Source organism: Pezoporus flaviventris, unplaced genomic scaffold (genome assembly GCF_033815535.1).
Source record: "Pezoporus flaviventris isolate CSIRO_AGI_PZ_B2104156 unplaced genomic scaffold, CSIRO_AGI_Pfla_v1 ptg000213l, whole genome shotgun sequence".
Taxonomy (NCBI): Eukaryota; Metazoa; Chordata; class Aves; order Psittaciformes; family Psittacidae; genus Pezoporus; species Pezoporus flaviventris.
Genome location: NW_026892761.1, coordinates 12,435,626 through 12,450,916, shown reverse-complemented (window position 1 = coordinate 12,450,916; position 15,291 = coordinate 12,435,626). Strand labels below are relative to the sequence as shown.

General features: G+C 42.7%; 1 long non-coding RNA gene across 1 annotated transcript; it reads left to right on the top strand.

The window, feature by feature from the left end:
* Positions 1–553: 553 nt before the first annotated feature.
* On the top strand, positions 554–11,328 carry LOC133262551 (uncharacterized). The gene is made up of 3 exons (XR_009741350.1): positions 554–1,828; positions 7,914–8,077; positions 11,029–11,328. It is a non-coding gene; the product is annotated as an uncharacterized LOC133262551 (long non-coding RNA).
* Positions 11,329–15,291: the final 3,963 nt, after the last annotated feature.

Sequence of the window (15,291 nt, the reverse complement as noted above, 5' to 3'; positions counted from 1 at the left end):
GCAAACACAAAGCCAGGAGATGGTTAAGATCCGAGTTCATTAATACCCCCACAAACCTAATGTACAGAAGCTTCAACAAAAGCTTTTGATTTAGCCCATCTTTTGAGTTTCTTGTTCTTAATCAATTATTTCTGTCCTGCAAACAACTTCCCTTTCCCCTAGGATAACATCTTAATTAAATGCATCTGAACTGAACCACATACCTGCTAGCAGGGGTGACCACACCAAGCTGGGAGAAATTACACCTCTTGCTCCACTGTTCTCATGCTTATTTGCAGATCTAAATAGGAGCCAAGCCTTCCACAAGCATGTCTTTACTGCTACTTCACAGGAGTTGCTATACAGTAATATAGTAGGTGAAATCACTAAGCAGGCATTTCTCAACTGCAAGAAAATATTCTGAACCTTACAATATTTTTACCTGTGTAGGTAATATACAGCCTACATGAGACCATCTCCTACCATGAAACACCTTTCTTTGCTAATTAGAAGTGTTTTCCTGATTACTTGATGCTAGTGGGTAGAAAGCAGCTCTTAGCCCTGGTCAAGTAAAACAAAGGCTAAAGAATACTTTATTAGTGCCAGATTTCATCTGATCTGTTAGAACTCCTCCATGAGCACTGTCTGATAACTATTTCCTTTATATACATTTCCATTTCATGAGAACCTTGTCTGATTTAACTCTGCTTGGGAAGACAATAGTTGCATGCTAGTGAAAGCAGCACTTTGCTTACATCCAGACATGATGAAAAATGAAATAGCTCTTAAGGGGCCACTTCTTGAAATACTGCTACAAGTCCTTAAAAATCTCCAGCTCTTGCAAGATTGCCCCATTCAAATTGTATGGTCTCAAGTAGCTCAGAAAAACCACTTGTTTTATTCCATATCCTGTTTCATGTGTTGTTCTACACCATGTATTTAGACATCTCATATGCAAACACAACCTTTCCTCTAAGTACTCCTTGAACAGAACTGCATATTTGGCATGAGCCAACACATTTGCCTCAGTTCCATATAGCAACCAGCAGCATTAATTGAAACACCAGAGACCTCAACATGTGCACTTTGCTGAATCAATTTATAGGCACTGATATAAGAAAGAAGAAAAAGAACTAAAGCAACTGAGGAGGAGGAGCAGCCGATCACCCAGGTAAACAAGCAGCCCAGGTAGGCGAGGATACAACCATTAATCACCATCCAGATAATGCCAGGAAAGGACAATAATCCATAACAAGTTTTGTCATTCCTTTGCATTGTCTCATAATAGGAGAAATACAGCAAACAATTGTCAACAGTTGTTCACAATGATCATTTCAGCTTTTGCACTGAGGTTTGGTCTTATGCGTTGAGCCAGTGCCCCCTCAATGTTCATGAAGTTCTCCTTACCCTAAGCTAGTGTTGAAGATTCACTGTGTTTCTGCCCCTTTGATGTTGGAACTACTGCTAGTCCCCAGCACTACTGTTTTTCTTCATCCTAGTTATTTAAGGGAACTTTTTCCACCTGACCCAGGCAAAAGCCTTTCACGTGGCAGCTCGAGATCAAAGTTAATTTGCTCATACCAAAGAGCTTCACAAACACACAATTAAAAATACAGCCTCCCAGTTACAGTTGCATTCCCAGAACTGCAAAGAGCTGAGAATGAGCACAAGTAACCCCTACACCAGATCCCTGTCTGATGTCCATCCAAGGCTGGGAACCTGCCTCCTGCCAAGGACAGCACGCAGAAAAAAAGCAGAGGAGACTTCTGCAGGAAAAGAACCGAGGGAGATCCCCTCTTCATGCAGAGCATACTGCACGACCCTGTGTGATCACCTTCCGTTATCCCAGGTTTATATTCTCAGATATGTTGCAATCACTGAAATTTGACATAAGTGCTATTGAAAAGGACTATATGCAGTATGATCACACGCTATGGAATCCTGCTTACTAGAATTACTTACAAAGCTATCAATGCGCTGCTTTTTTAATGTTTCAAAATTAGTCTTTTATTTTCATTTCAATCCTGTTTTGCCTGCTGTTACACCATCTGAGAGCAGCTTGGTAAGGAAACCTCTGCACAGGTGAGCAGAGAAAACATTATCAGAACTTGCTTATCTTTTTATGCCACAGAATCATGACTATTTCCATAATCTATCTCCCTTTGGTAACCATCCATATAGCTAAGAGGCAATTTCCAGGCTTGAGTCCAAGCACAGAAGGCTTAACACTTGTGTTAACCTTTGGCACAGCTCTTACTATGCTGCACTTCTCAACTCTCACAGTTTTCCACCAAGACACAATCTCCTGCATCAAGAACAAGGAAAAAGCCAAACAAACCCAAGTCCTGCTTCCTTTCAGGCAAAGCCTGGGACTCTTCCCACAGAGTTCAAAGGCAGTTTGAGCACCATCTTGAGATTTACAATCAGGATTTCACAGATCTCCTCATCCTTCATGGTCGGGAATGATCTCATGGTAGTTCATTTTTCCTAAAGAAATACTTTCCACTTTATCTTTAAAAAGGGACTTTGAATTCTTTAACTTTTAAAGCTACTTTCCAATTTTGTTCAGAACGCTCCATCTAGCATTCAAGTGGAGCACTCAGCACAGATTTGGCTTAAAACCTCCCTATTCCAAAAACATTTTGTGTCCAGCTTGACATCTAATGTTTAAAAAGCTGCTTTGGCAGCACATGAATCAGAGGAGGAGCTGTAGACTGGGAGGTAGAATAGGAAGAAAACACACCAGTGTCAACAGTATGTCCCTAAAGCTGTCACACTACCAAGAGAGACTTTGTCAACTCGGCTTTCGCCAAAGGACGCAGTACAAAGCACACCTCTTGAGGTGATAGTTAATTGTGGTCCATTGGTGCATACTTTGCATTGATGAACTGTTAGAGCCTTTGCTAAGATATTTTTAGCCTGGTTTCCTAAGGAAAGTGGACCTATGTAGCTATGCTGCCTATGCTGATCCTTCCAGCCCAATTTTCCACAGATCTCTCAAAACAGTTGTCTAAATTTTAGCGAAGTTTGACAGCGGAGTAGATGTTTGTAGGCATGTAATTACCTCTTTTCTCCTGAAAATCACAAGCAGGAAAGAGAAAAACCTAGAATCCATGAGAAAAAACAAGCCTGAACTACCTGTTATCCCCGTTATTTCACCAGTCGACCAGCAAAGCCACACTCAGAAGCAGCCTCTTTGGTTTGCTAATAGCTACAGGACAAAGGACAGTGCTGGAGCTGTCAGGAGGATAAGCCCGAGAGGACATTGAGTAGGGGTAGAATCATGTGGACACTCACAATAAAAACAAGCTTCATAAGCTTCAGTGTTTCTACTACCCTGTGGTATGATCCCTTTGTCATAAAGCTAAGGTTTTATAGAGTCACATTACCTCCAGGACCTGTGAAACATCAGATATCACAGGGTTCACCAAGACAAATGACAAGCACTGCCTAGGGCTAATGTACTTGCTTATCTGCACTTGTTTTCCTCTTTCCCTTTGGGCCTTTCAAAGACAAAAATTAAAGCTGCAGTGGCCCGCCTTGCATCAGCTTCAGAAGAGCCATGAGTTCAACAGCACTGGCATTAACCTTTGTAAGTGTTCTCTTCATGAAGGGGCATGAGGCATATAAGGAGGAGGGACGGATGTATCAGGTAGACTTCAATCTGCATGACTGACAGTCTGGCCATTGGATTCCCTTCCAAAAATCAGAATACAGATATACATTAGGTACCAAGCTGGTTTATGACTTATTCCTTAAGGACTGTTCATGAGCATCCTATAACAGCTAATGATGCAAGCATGCTCCAACTATTTGCTAAACACTGTGCACAGGAGAAATGGAGCACTGATTAAAGGAATGTTCGGCACATGGAAGCTGTCTTTTTGTCATTGAATACCCCTGAGCAATTCATGCCACCTTTGCATGCCTCAGTTTCCCTCTTGGTAACTAGAAGTTATTAACAAGATCTGAGCTTAGTGTTTACCTTGAGGAGTGTTAGAGGAAATCTGCATCAGTCTCCCATAAGAACTGGGTCCTGATAGAAGGGAAGCAGCATACAGACTACAGGTATAAACTACTATAAGCTAGTCATGGGTAGGCCTGCTCAAGCCCCCAAACCAGCGCATTGATGGTATATCATGAGACAGATGTTTCCCCCACATTTACACATAGCATCCGCCAGTATTTCTGTGCTCCCCAGCTCCTGACAGAAGTCCCTTCAATGGGGATAGCAAAGCCAAAGCACAGACCTCTCCACCACTTCCCTTTTCCTCCAGACCAACAACACTTGGACTGGCACTTCTGCTTCTTCCTGGGCACTTGCACATGTACTTTCATGGACAGTCTGCTTTCCAGAGGCAAAGAATCAGAAGCTCTTTCTTTAAAATGAAATTTTCACTTCTTGAATGCCACTGTGGTAGCTTGTGAGAGAGAGGTACCCTCCATGCACTGCTCCACTACAGAGAACAGCCGTTCACACAGTCCAGTGCAGACCATTTGCCATGTTATCGTCACAGCACATGAGGAGAGTCCCCGCTCTGGGTCAGCCACTGATGGACACCAGCTAGTTGAGAACACTGAGCTCCAGGAGAAAGGGACATGGACTTATCCTCAACTATAGCTCTCGAGACGCATTGCTGATGCTTTGGAGCTGGGATGGCTCTAAACCATTCCCTCATCCTTCCTTGGGCTTCGGTTTTCTGCTAATTCCCAGCAGCCTATTGTGTTAACGCGCCCAGCTCTCCCCCATAAAGAGTGTTTTATGAGCATTTTGCATAATCAATACAATTTTCTGTTTCTTTCTAAAAGACTTGACCAGCATCACAATGAGAAATTGAGGTCAGTTCACCAAGTTCACCATCTATAGCAGAAAGGCATCATCTGCAATAAATATTAGTGTACAGTGACTGCTCTGGCAACCTCTGTTGAACTACTATGGAATTTACAGCATGGATTTAATTTGTAAGTTTGTCCATTTTCCCGTAAGGCTTTTTAAATAGGTATCTAATATTTATATCTGCATATACTTTGCTGGAAGCAGTTAAGCATTTATAATGAGACAACAATAAAATGCATTTACTTTAGTTGCTGTGCTAATTATTTCCTCTTGAATGATTTAGTATATATTGTAATTTCTGTTTATAAACAACACTGTTGCCAGCCCCTGGGAGTTTGTTCATCAGTTACAACAGGTTATCGGCAGGTATACACAGGGAATTCTGAAAGTGCTCCCTGTGTGAGGCAAGGAGAAGGAATAAGGTCAAGATGCTCTTGCAGGGCTTCTTCTGGAAAAATTTGTTGGTTTATGAAAGCCATAATCCATGCTGGGAACTTAGCACAGCTCTTCAGACGCACCAGCTCCCGAGTAAAAATAAAACGCCCTTGCCATGCATTCGATGCCGTGCACACAAACATTTGTGTGCATGAGCATTAGAGCAGTTCTGGCCGCTCTGGGGGCAGAGGTGGAAAATCGCACCCTGCAAATTTTTCTGTTGATAATACTTCCTCTAAGCAAGAGAACGGCATGAAGCCACGCGGCTCACCAGGCCACTGCATGGAACCATAACACAAGTTGTGCCTATTGCCTGTTATCACATGTTTACTCAATGGATTGATCAGACCCTAAAGCAGAAGTAGGAAAATGAGTGAACCAGAGGCAGGTCATTCAGGTGCTTTAATCCCTGCGCTTCTCAACTAATGGCAAAGACATAAGAAACTAACAAATAACTACTAATGTTCTACAGAAATCATGTTAAAATCCTACATTATTTAAGAGCATAAAGTAGAATAATTTTGGGGGTGATTCTGATTGATTGATTCTGACAGATTGATTTCATGGTAGATGAAAGGATTTCTCCATGGTTTTCCTGAGCAAGGACAGGAGTCCCTAGAAATTGCCCCATTACTAAAGAAGCCCATTGTGGGCACAGATTTCCACAGGCTCACAAATAAAGCCTTGCTCCTAGTGCTGCTGCACAGAGCCTGGAAGATTAGGACATAGGCTTTACAGGGGCACAGAACATAGTAGCAGATGCTTGTAAACAGATTTTCCACCTTTCTTTTTGTACCCATACAACACATCACATCACAATTAGTCATTCTTTCTTTAAGAATGCTCAGGACAGGATCCTAAATACAAATTCCCACACTCCAGGACATTTGCAAGTCCAAGTCCCAGGCTTCTGCTGCCTGCTCTTACCTACAGCCCTTTTCTTTCACTTCTCCTCTGGATTCTGCTTTGCCAGGAATTCTGCAATCCTTTCCCTCTTCCACTAACTGCACCTCTCCTCTTCCTGCTCTAGGACAAGAAGCCAAACAGCTTGGCACAGCCAGCCCCTAGTGAACCTCCTTATCTCTGGCTACAAGTTGGCTCTTGCCCCTCAACCAGCATTATGAAAGTGTAATGTAGAATGCAAACTCCTCTCTTGAAGAAGGGAATTAGGACAGTGGGTTTCACAGGTCTGAAAGAAGAAAAGAAACAAAAAGGAAGAGGTGCTCCAAGATGACACCGCAATTCTAAAGCGGGATGGAAGCAAATGTCTTGTGATAGTGACAGACACAGAAATAGAAGAGCATTGGAGAGGAAGAACATTGGCAACAGAGACAGCTAAATGAAGGGGTATATTGCTCATGTAAAAAGCAACTTACAGGACTGGAAGTAAATGTTATGAGAGAAGCTAGTCCAATAACCAGGTTTATTTATGCCCTGTGGAATTTCCCTACTATTTCCTACAACACAACAGCATCAGGGAGGACTCACAAGCCAAGCCACACTTACACAATTCACCCCAGTCAGCCCCTGCCAGCAACGTGCAGCTGAACTGCCGCTGAGCCTGGGATCTGCTCTACAACCTACCTGGGGATAATGTCCCCCTTTCCATTCTTTGTATGGCAACTGCATTATACAAGCACACATGAAAACACAGTAACAGCCACTGCAGTAAGTGCTGACACCAGATAACTGCTTGGTTCATTTTTTATGAGGATATCTGCCCAGGAGTGTTTATTCTAAACAAAGGACCCTTAGGAGCAAGGCTTCAGGAGCATATGGCCATTGTAAAGCGTTAGATGCTTTTTGCTGAGACACGTATAAGGATCACCTTCCTCTGTCCCAGAAGCCAGCTTAGCCCAGTTACTCCTGCCCCAAAGAAATACTCATTTTAAAACGTATGGCAAGGCAGATGATTTTTACAGACAACCTGCAGTTAGGTACCAGCATCCCACAACATGTCACTGGGAGATGGGTTTACGATGCCTCTGCCTAATCTCTGTATTTAACCTTCATGAGATTTACAAAACATGTACTTTCTCCTAAGTACCACTTGGCTTTGTTACTTTTTAAAAGGAGCAGAGCTCATCAATAGCAGACCCAACATTCTGTAATCTAAGCTCCTAAAGAACAGTTTTAAAACCACCCTTATTTCACAGATTTCAGATGTGTTTTAAGACATTCTGCAGATGAACATTTTTCAGTTACCAGGTGAAACAAAACGAAACAGCTTGAGTAAAAAAAAAAAAAAAAAAAAAAAATCACAAATACGACAAACAACAGTAACTGTGTCTTCTATTCAAATCCCCAAAGGAAACTAGAAATGGACTGAAAAAGGGTGAAAATGCTAACACGGACATTTCAAGCACAGAATATGTCTGATATGTTTCAGGCACAGCAGAGTATTGGACACAGAGTATACAAAGCTAGAAATAAGGACAACTGAGAAGGGACGATGTTCCCTTTTCCATTAACCCTTGCAGAAGGTCTTTAGGATGTTCCAGAAAACGGAGCATCCTCCATTTGGTGACTTCAAGGGGAGTATTACATGATTCAGCTCCTGGAGTCCAGTGATTAAAAAAGCTATTCTGCATTTTGCCCACACTTATTTTCCAGTGCTTGCAACTGCAAAGAAACCTTCGAAAAGCATTTCATTTTTTTCCAGAATACTACATCTGCCTCCTTGCAAGTCCACAGAGACTTAGAAAACATCCTATTCTGTGCCAACAGTTGTAAGTAATGTACGAGTATTTATGTATGTGTGGCCAGATCTGCCTGGAGCCAGCAAGCAGCCATCCTGCCCACAGAGCTTTGAGATCCTTCCAGGTGGTAAGTGTTAATAAAGCAAAGCATGGTAACATTATCATTATTTTCCACTTTAATTCTTTAATTTCATGCTTCACTTTTGTCGGCGTTTCGTGCACTGGAACATTTGTAATCATTCATTATTCTGGTTGAGAGAGAATGCATAAGGGTTTAGGAGTGATATGACATTTACACTCACTTATGAGTTATTAGATGTCTTCTTATATGGGATGAAGAATGTCAGATCTTGGCATCTTGTCTTTTGAATATCAACCAAGTTTCCTCTGTAGCTTCCTCTCAGTTATTCACTATCAGTACTCTTATCCTCAGACAGAAGCAATCACACATAACATGTACAGAAACAAAAATTACAGCATCTGACCAATACCTTGCATGCTGCATTTGCAATACAGATTTAAGAGATGATTCTGCATCTTTGTTTATGTGACCATTGTCTTTAAAGTCAAGGAACCTACTCCTGTGAGAAAGTACTTCTCAAAGTTGTAAAACCAGGTCTTGAATGTATTTTAAAGTATAATTATAGTACTATTTAACTCTCAGTTATAAGCTGGAACCTACAGAGTAAGGAAAAGGGTTGCTCACTTAATAAAATATTGCTGTCATTACCAACCCTGAAAATGGTTATTAAAAACCTTAAGCACCCACTACTACCTGCAGCCTGCTGCTCACAGCACCTCCACATCCAGTGAGCCACTTAGCACACCCTGAAAACTTCTAGTGCGTTCTTCAGTGAAGGATTAACCCCAGCACAAATCAGTGCCTGGTGCTGTACAGGTGCTCTGTGGGGACAACAGCCGTTTCCTGAATAACACACTGCCTCTATTCCTACAAGATGCAGCAATGAGCTTCTGTAGGAATTAGACATCCTACAGATATTTGCATGCCAACCTCCCATCCCAAAGTCTGGGAGGTGACATTAGAGTGTTTCTAGGTGTCATCTCTTATCCCTGCCAAGAAACTTGCTTCTGAAAGCAAGTGAGATTTCCAGTTTGGTCCCATGTCCTTTCAATTGTGTAAAAAGCACCGAAGACAATTTCATATGACCTGTCTGTATAGCGTCTGCCTTCCCTATGGGTTAAAACTGCATCCAATTTTCAGCAGAAATATTTAAACACACAGTCATAGGAAGGAAAGCCGCACACAGACGTGGCACACTGCTCCTTTTATCTCTCTCTGTCCCTGAACAGTGCACAGAGGAAGGAGCAGCGTTTCAAGTCTAATTGTGTATTACGCTGACTCTTAGCGTGACTGATAAACCAGCTCAATTCACATCCTCGCTCCTGAGTGCTAGAAGACAAGCAACACTTAGACACAAGTCATTTTTCTATGTCAAGCAATTTTCTACAACCTGCTCAGCTGCTACACATCTTTGATTTAAGTCACTGCTCCTCCTAAAAGCAGCATCAGAGCATCCTCTTTCAAGGCCGTGTGATGCTGTAAGCAGTTTCATGTCACATTCGTCATAGATACAAACATGACAAACTATGGGATGAAAACCATTGATGAAAACAGGCAAATAAAGAACTGACAAAAAGGAGGAGTGCACAAAGGACGAAGAAAGAAAAGCAACTACATTGGATAACATTCTTGTCAAGCAGGGTACATCCGAGCTTGCCCTTTCACTGCTATTTAGCTATTGAAAAGGCTTTTCTCCCCACGTCAGCATTCGCGACAGCTCTCCCTAATTTTGTACCAAAAGGTGGCAGCACTCCAACCACCTTCAGCGTGTCCCTCTTCCTGCTTCTACTTCCCAAGGAACTGTAGGGCAAAAGACCCATGAACCACAGCTTTCAGAGTCAAGCAAATATTTCCAAATCCTTATACCCCATTGATTTTTCCACAACACACCCACAGACAGCAAACTTGGAGCCTGTAGGTTCAAAGACAGGAAGGGTGGGCTATTCAATAAAGGAGCAGAAACAGTAATGCGGATAAGCTATTAGCGCTCTTTCAGAATGAAATGAAACAAATCAGTTTTGGTCACCACCTCATTCAATATGGAAAAGAAGTCCACGTATAGTTTAAAACAAACAAACAAACCCCAATTATTTTGACAAATGCACTTCAATGGGAGCATGCATGGATCCGGAACTAGAGAGCAGCCCAAGCTGGTTAAGCAGAGATCTCACTAAAAATCCATCTCTAATTCAGATTAAGCTAGAAGCTCAGAAGCAACCCTGTGCAGTACTGATGCTTAGGGTAAAAGGATTAATAACACACAGATTAACAGAACCTTCACTACTAACAGCACCTCATCATCAGGATGATCACACCACTGCCTATGTAGGAGAGGGAGGGGGATGAAACAGAAACAGTAACTCTCTGGTGTCAGCCCATCCGAGATTCATGCAAAACAGGAAAACAATCCTGAATTCTAAGCAGCTGATTTCTATACTTATATTAATGCAATATCTGTTCAGAGAGTCATTGCTTCGCCCTATTCATTTTTATTTCATTTTCTACTTGAAAGCAGCAACAGTCCCAGGCACAAGTATAAAATTCTGCACAGTTGTGCAGTCACAGGAATAACCAATACATTTGGTTCTGTTTTGTGGGCAAACTGCGTTCACAAGTTGTGTTTGAAGAGTTGCAGGTGAAAACCTGACATTGTTGAAGTCAGTAGGTGTTATTTCCACTGCCTACTCCAACAGCCTACAAAAATTTAGATTAGTAAATATACTAAAATGCATATTTACTTCTGAACTAAATGTTGCAGGCAAAAAAGAGATCAAGCCAAAGATTTCCCCAGAGATCATTTAGTTTGAATCTTAGCTGCTTATTGCCTGGAGGGCTTGATCAGTCACCCGGTATTATGTTTGTACCCACATTTGTCACTAGAGATGTTGCAAAACTGCACAGTCTACCAAGACCCCATGACAGGCATATTTTGCATATACAGTTGCATGTCAGTTCTTGTAATTACCATTAATGTTCATACGCTCCTTTTCTTACAGAAGTTCTCACAAACAGTTTCTACTTCTGTGAATGCTGATGAGGAATAGACTGAAAGGATCAGAAATAACTTGCTGAAGAATTTGTTATTTTGATTGGAATAAGTGTTCACACATCTTTCGATGTTCTTCATTCAGGTCCACACTTGCAGAAGTCATCCTTTTTATTATTAATTGGTTTTGGTTTTCTGTGTTTACAGAAACCAGATTTTACTTAGCAGTACAAGAAGGAAGTCAACATGACACCATTAGGAATAATTACAACTCTGTTTCTGCACAGAAGTAACTTATTACTCTGGCAGCTGAAGCAAAATATGTCAGTCAGATAGTCTTACTTCCAAGACACTGCAACTTTCCTCATCAAAAGTATAACAGGCAGGATCCGACTGCTGCTTGCGGTGGAAGACTGGCAAGGGATTCATGTTATCACTTCAGTAGCAACTGACGATACACTGCAAAACATCTTACCCTACTCTACATCCCTCTGAGATCATCACCCAGCCGCTTCCAAGCAAGTCACTCCTCTCAGGTTGCTAACACACAGTTAAGGGCTTCCAAGGGATCACTCAGAAATAAAGGCCTGTGCAGCAAGATCATTACGTTTCAAGAAATCAGAGGCTGATTAGGAAAGATCATCAGCACTTCTAAGCAGGGACCTAACCTAACCCATGTGCTGGGCAGGCTTCCACTACATGTACTATTTGACAGATGCTTTTCCAATCGTCTCTTGAATAACTATAATTAATAGCAACTATTTTACTCATCCTGGAGAATATTAAGTTACTTAAATCCTCTGGGGCTCCAATTCTGAGCCATTTTAGGACATGATTCTCAAACACATTTTGCATGCTGTAATAGCTGCCAGTCAAAGAAACATATCTTGAATCCCAGTTAATCAGCCATTAACCTCATGGTGCCCAGCCACACAAGAGAGATGATAAACCAACACCTGCAGGGCCCACAGTGCCAGGAGCACAGGGAGGGAGCAAAAGCAGCTGCAGGTCAGCTCTTGCATGCACAGGAATCGTTCATTAGAATGAATCGCATCATGCTTAATCAGAGAAGGGAATTTAGGATGCATAGAGGGTGCCTCCTTTTGAGATTTTGACTTTGCCAACTTAACCAATGCCCTCAGCTCATGGATCCTTAAAAAATTAAAAGCTGAGAAGAAAAAAAAATACCCTACAGTCCAGCAGGACTGAATTTCTCACATTTAATCAGCAGGATTCGGATGTTCGCATCCACAGCCAGTCCTTCAGTTAACCTATGATGAGGAGCAGTAGGAAGCTGTTAAAGATCATGTGGACATCCAGTATAGAGGAATGGAGATGACAGTTATCAGTTGCTTATGAGACAGCAGATATAAATCCCCGATTAATGGTTTCAGCTCCACATGCATCCCCAGGCTCTCCCTAAAGTCCTCTTTAGCCCCTGTCCATCTCCTCATCTGTCTCTCATCAGCTTGTCCTAAACCACCTCCAATACCTGCTTTTTCACCCACAGCTCTTATTCTCCCTTTTTGTCTGTTCTTCCTCAATAATCAAGCCCCAAGAGGCTGATTTTCTTGGCAGCTTCCTCCACTAGCTGGAACAAAAGTTATCTCCAAGTCACCCAGACGCATTAAGTATAAAATGGCTCTCCTAAATATACATTTAATCTATTCCTTGTCCTTTGTACAACACAAATACAGCCCCCTTTGAGAATGTATTGATTCTCATGCACCTGTCACAACTAAGTTGGTTTATCCACAGGCTAAGCACAAGCTTCCACTCAGTTCATGCTGTATTTTAATGCTATATTTGGACAAATCTGGGTCTGCACGTTCTCCTCCTGTACAACCCCAGGGGTCTTGCACCGACTTCCACTAGGCCTTTGATGGAGAGCAGCCAGGCTGCTCATTAGTCTGTTAGGAAGCTGCTCATCAGTCCCATTCCCAAACTCCCCATTACTTCCGTGGAATAGCTGCAGTAATTGGGCTGCCTATTTGTCAGGCCCGGATTAGCATTGCTTCAGCCAAACACTAATGGTGCATCCTGCAGCGTGTTGCACCACGTCTCCTCAATGCCAATGCAGTTGTGGTTTTTGTCACTGCTTTTGGGTCTGTCCTGTTTAGTTGTCAGGCAAATGGAAGAGTTTTAACAACATGCTCAGTGACCTCTGTTCTCAGCACTGCTTCTTGCCTGCTCTGGAGGAGGGTGAGAACAGGGATAACACATCCTGCTTCTAGAAACAGTCCTGGGAGCAACCGAAGGTCTAGACAATGATGCCAGAGAATTAAAAGCAAGATTCAAACCTGGCCAGCAAATATCTGAAAGCTTCAAATATCTGTTATAAAACCAGCTTCATGTTAATGGAAACGGCATGGGGAGGATTCTGCCATTTAAAGAAGCAGCTTCTTCTCTCCACTTGTTTTGGAGCACTTGAGGAAGCACTGTGAAGCAGGCTCTTGCTCCTGATCTCAGCATACACCAAAGAAAAGCACTGGGATCCGCAAAACAGGCAAGAGGCACCAGGAGATGGAAAGGAAATAAAGGCTCTATAAATAACTCTGATGCTACAGAGAGCGGTAGCAGCAGGAGAGTCTCAGTAACAAGGTGTTATTCATGGTGCTTCTCGCCTAGGGAGTGGGGTCCCCTCATCCCTGTGCCTCCAGTATGTTAAACTGTGTTCAATACTGCCTAGGAGGTGAGGGGACAGCAAGCTTAGAGCTGCCTAGGCTGACCCACACCCTGGGAAGCACAACATGAGCCAGGAAAACCCATCTCCTGTAAAACCAGTAAAATCAGAGTTACCAACCCTCACCTCCAGCCCATTTGGGCTTAAGCTGAGAGCTGACCTAACTCTGCACAACCCATCTGGTCACTTTTACTGTTTGCAGATTGTCCATCAATGAGAAGATGGAAGCACCTTGCTCCTGGCTGGTTTGAAAAGGAAAACCACAGCTTGTAATGGGACCCAGCACTGTGTGCCTGCTGCCACAGAGATGCAGTTGGACTCTAAGCATTCAAAATGCTTTGACCAAACTTTGTTGAGAACAAAAAACCCATCTTCCACAAATGATTGGAAAATAAGTGGAAAAAGCTCTGAATCCTAGCTCTAGCATTATGCAGAGCTGGTTCAAAAGAACATTCATGAGTATTTCCTTTATACCGCAGATATCCAGGTCTAAAACTCACAAGTGAAATTCAGCCATGTATCTTTCCATGTGGAGAAAAGCAGCAAATTGTCTGTGCTCCATGAGTTCAGGTATGTTGGAGGGTCACAAACTGAACCAAGGAAAATTAATGTCTAAAAATCTATCAAGCTAAAATGAAAATCCTTGCAGGGATGCTGGAGAGCTGGTCAGAAGCAAAGACCGGAGCTGTGGAGTTTGCCTTTTCCCCTGCAACTACACTAACAATAGGTCAGAAAAGGAGGAAACAGCTTCCAGCGCCTATTCCATAATGCTTCCGTATGTCTGTCTGAATACCCTCTGGGCTTTGAACCTTAGACTCAGCTTGTGAGCTGCTCGGGCTTGTCAGCTCCACTAGTTCTGAGGCAGTGAGCTCAAACCTGCCTCCAGAAAAGATTTCCCTACAACACCCAAGAACATGGAAAGACAAGAAAGCAGCCACTGAGTGGGACAGCCCTGGACCTCTCATGAGCCCAAGAAGCAAACTAGAAAGATTAAAGTTCTTCAGTTTAATCCCCACTGAGCAAGTTGCACTCCTTTATTTAGTAAGAAATATGCTGATCGCACTGATATGTCTCAAGATACAGAGAGAAACTGGGTTTGTTGAGCTGGAACTCTGCTGAAGGCATATATGCAAGAGCATAGCAAAGTATCATGGATACTTTCATACATATTTGTTAAAATAATCCCAGTGCCTCTCAGCCCAGCAATACTAGCACATGGAGGGCTCAGAGGGTAGGATGCAGGGATAGGACAATGCCTGTGGAGCAAAACTGCCCAAGAAAGCAGCACTGCCAGAGCTGGTACAGTGCAAAGTCACCATGGATCTGGAACAGCTTGGTAGGTTGGATGTTATGTTATGCTGTGCCTTCCCAACAGCAGTGATTCAAGGTACACCAACGACTTTAGGCTGCATCTAACCTAACAAGCCCATTAGCCTGCAGCCTGTTCTGTGCAATTTCACAGCTGCCGGAATCCCACCATTAGCTCCTTGCTGTTTTCCTTGGCACACTGCTTGACTGGTCTTGAACCTATGAGCATATACCTGCTCTGCAGCCAGGAAAAGAGACATTCCCTGCTCTGGAATGCCTGCT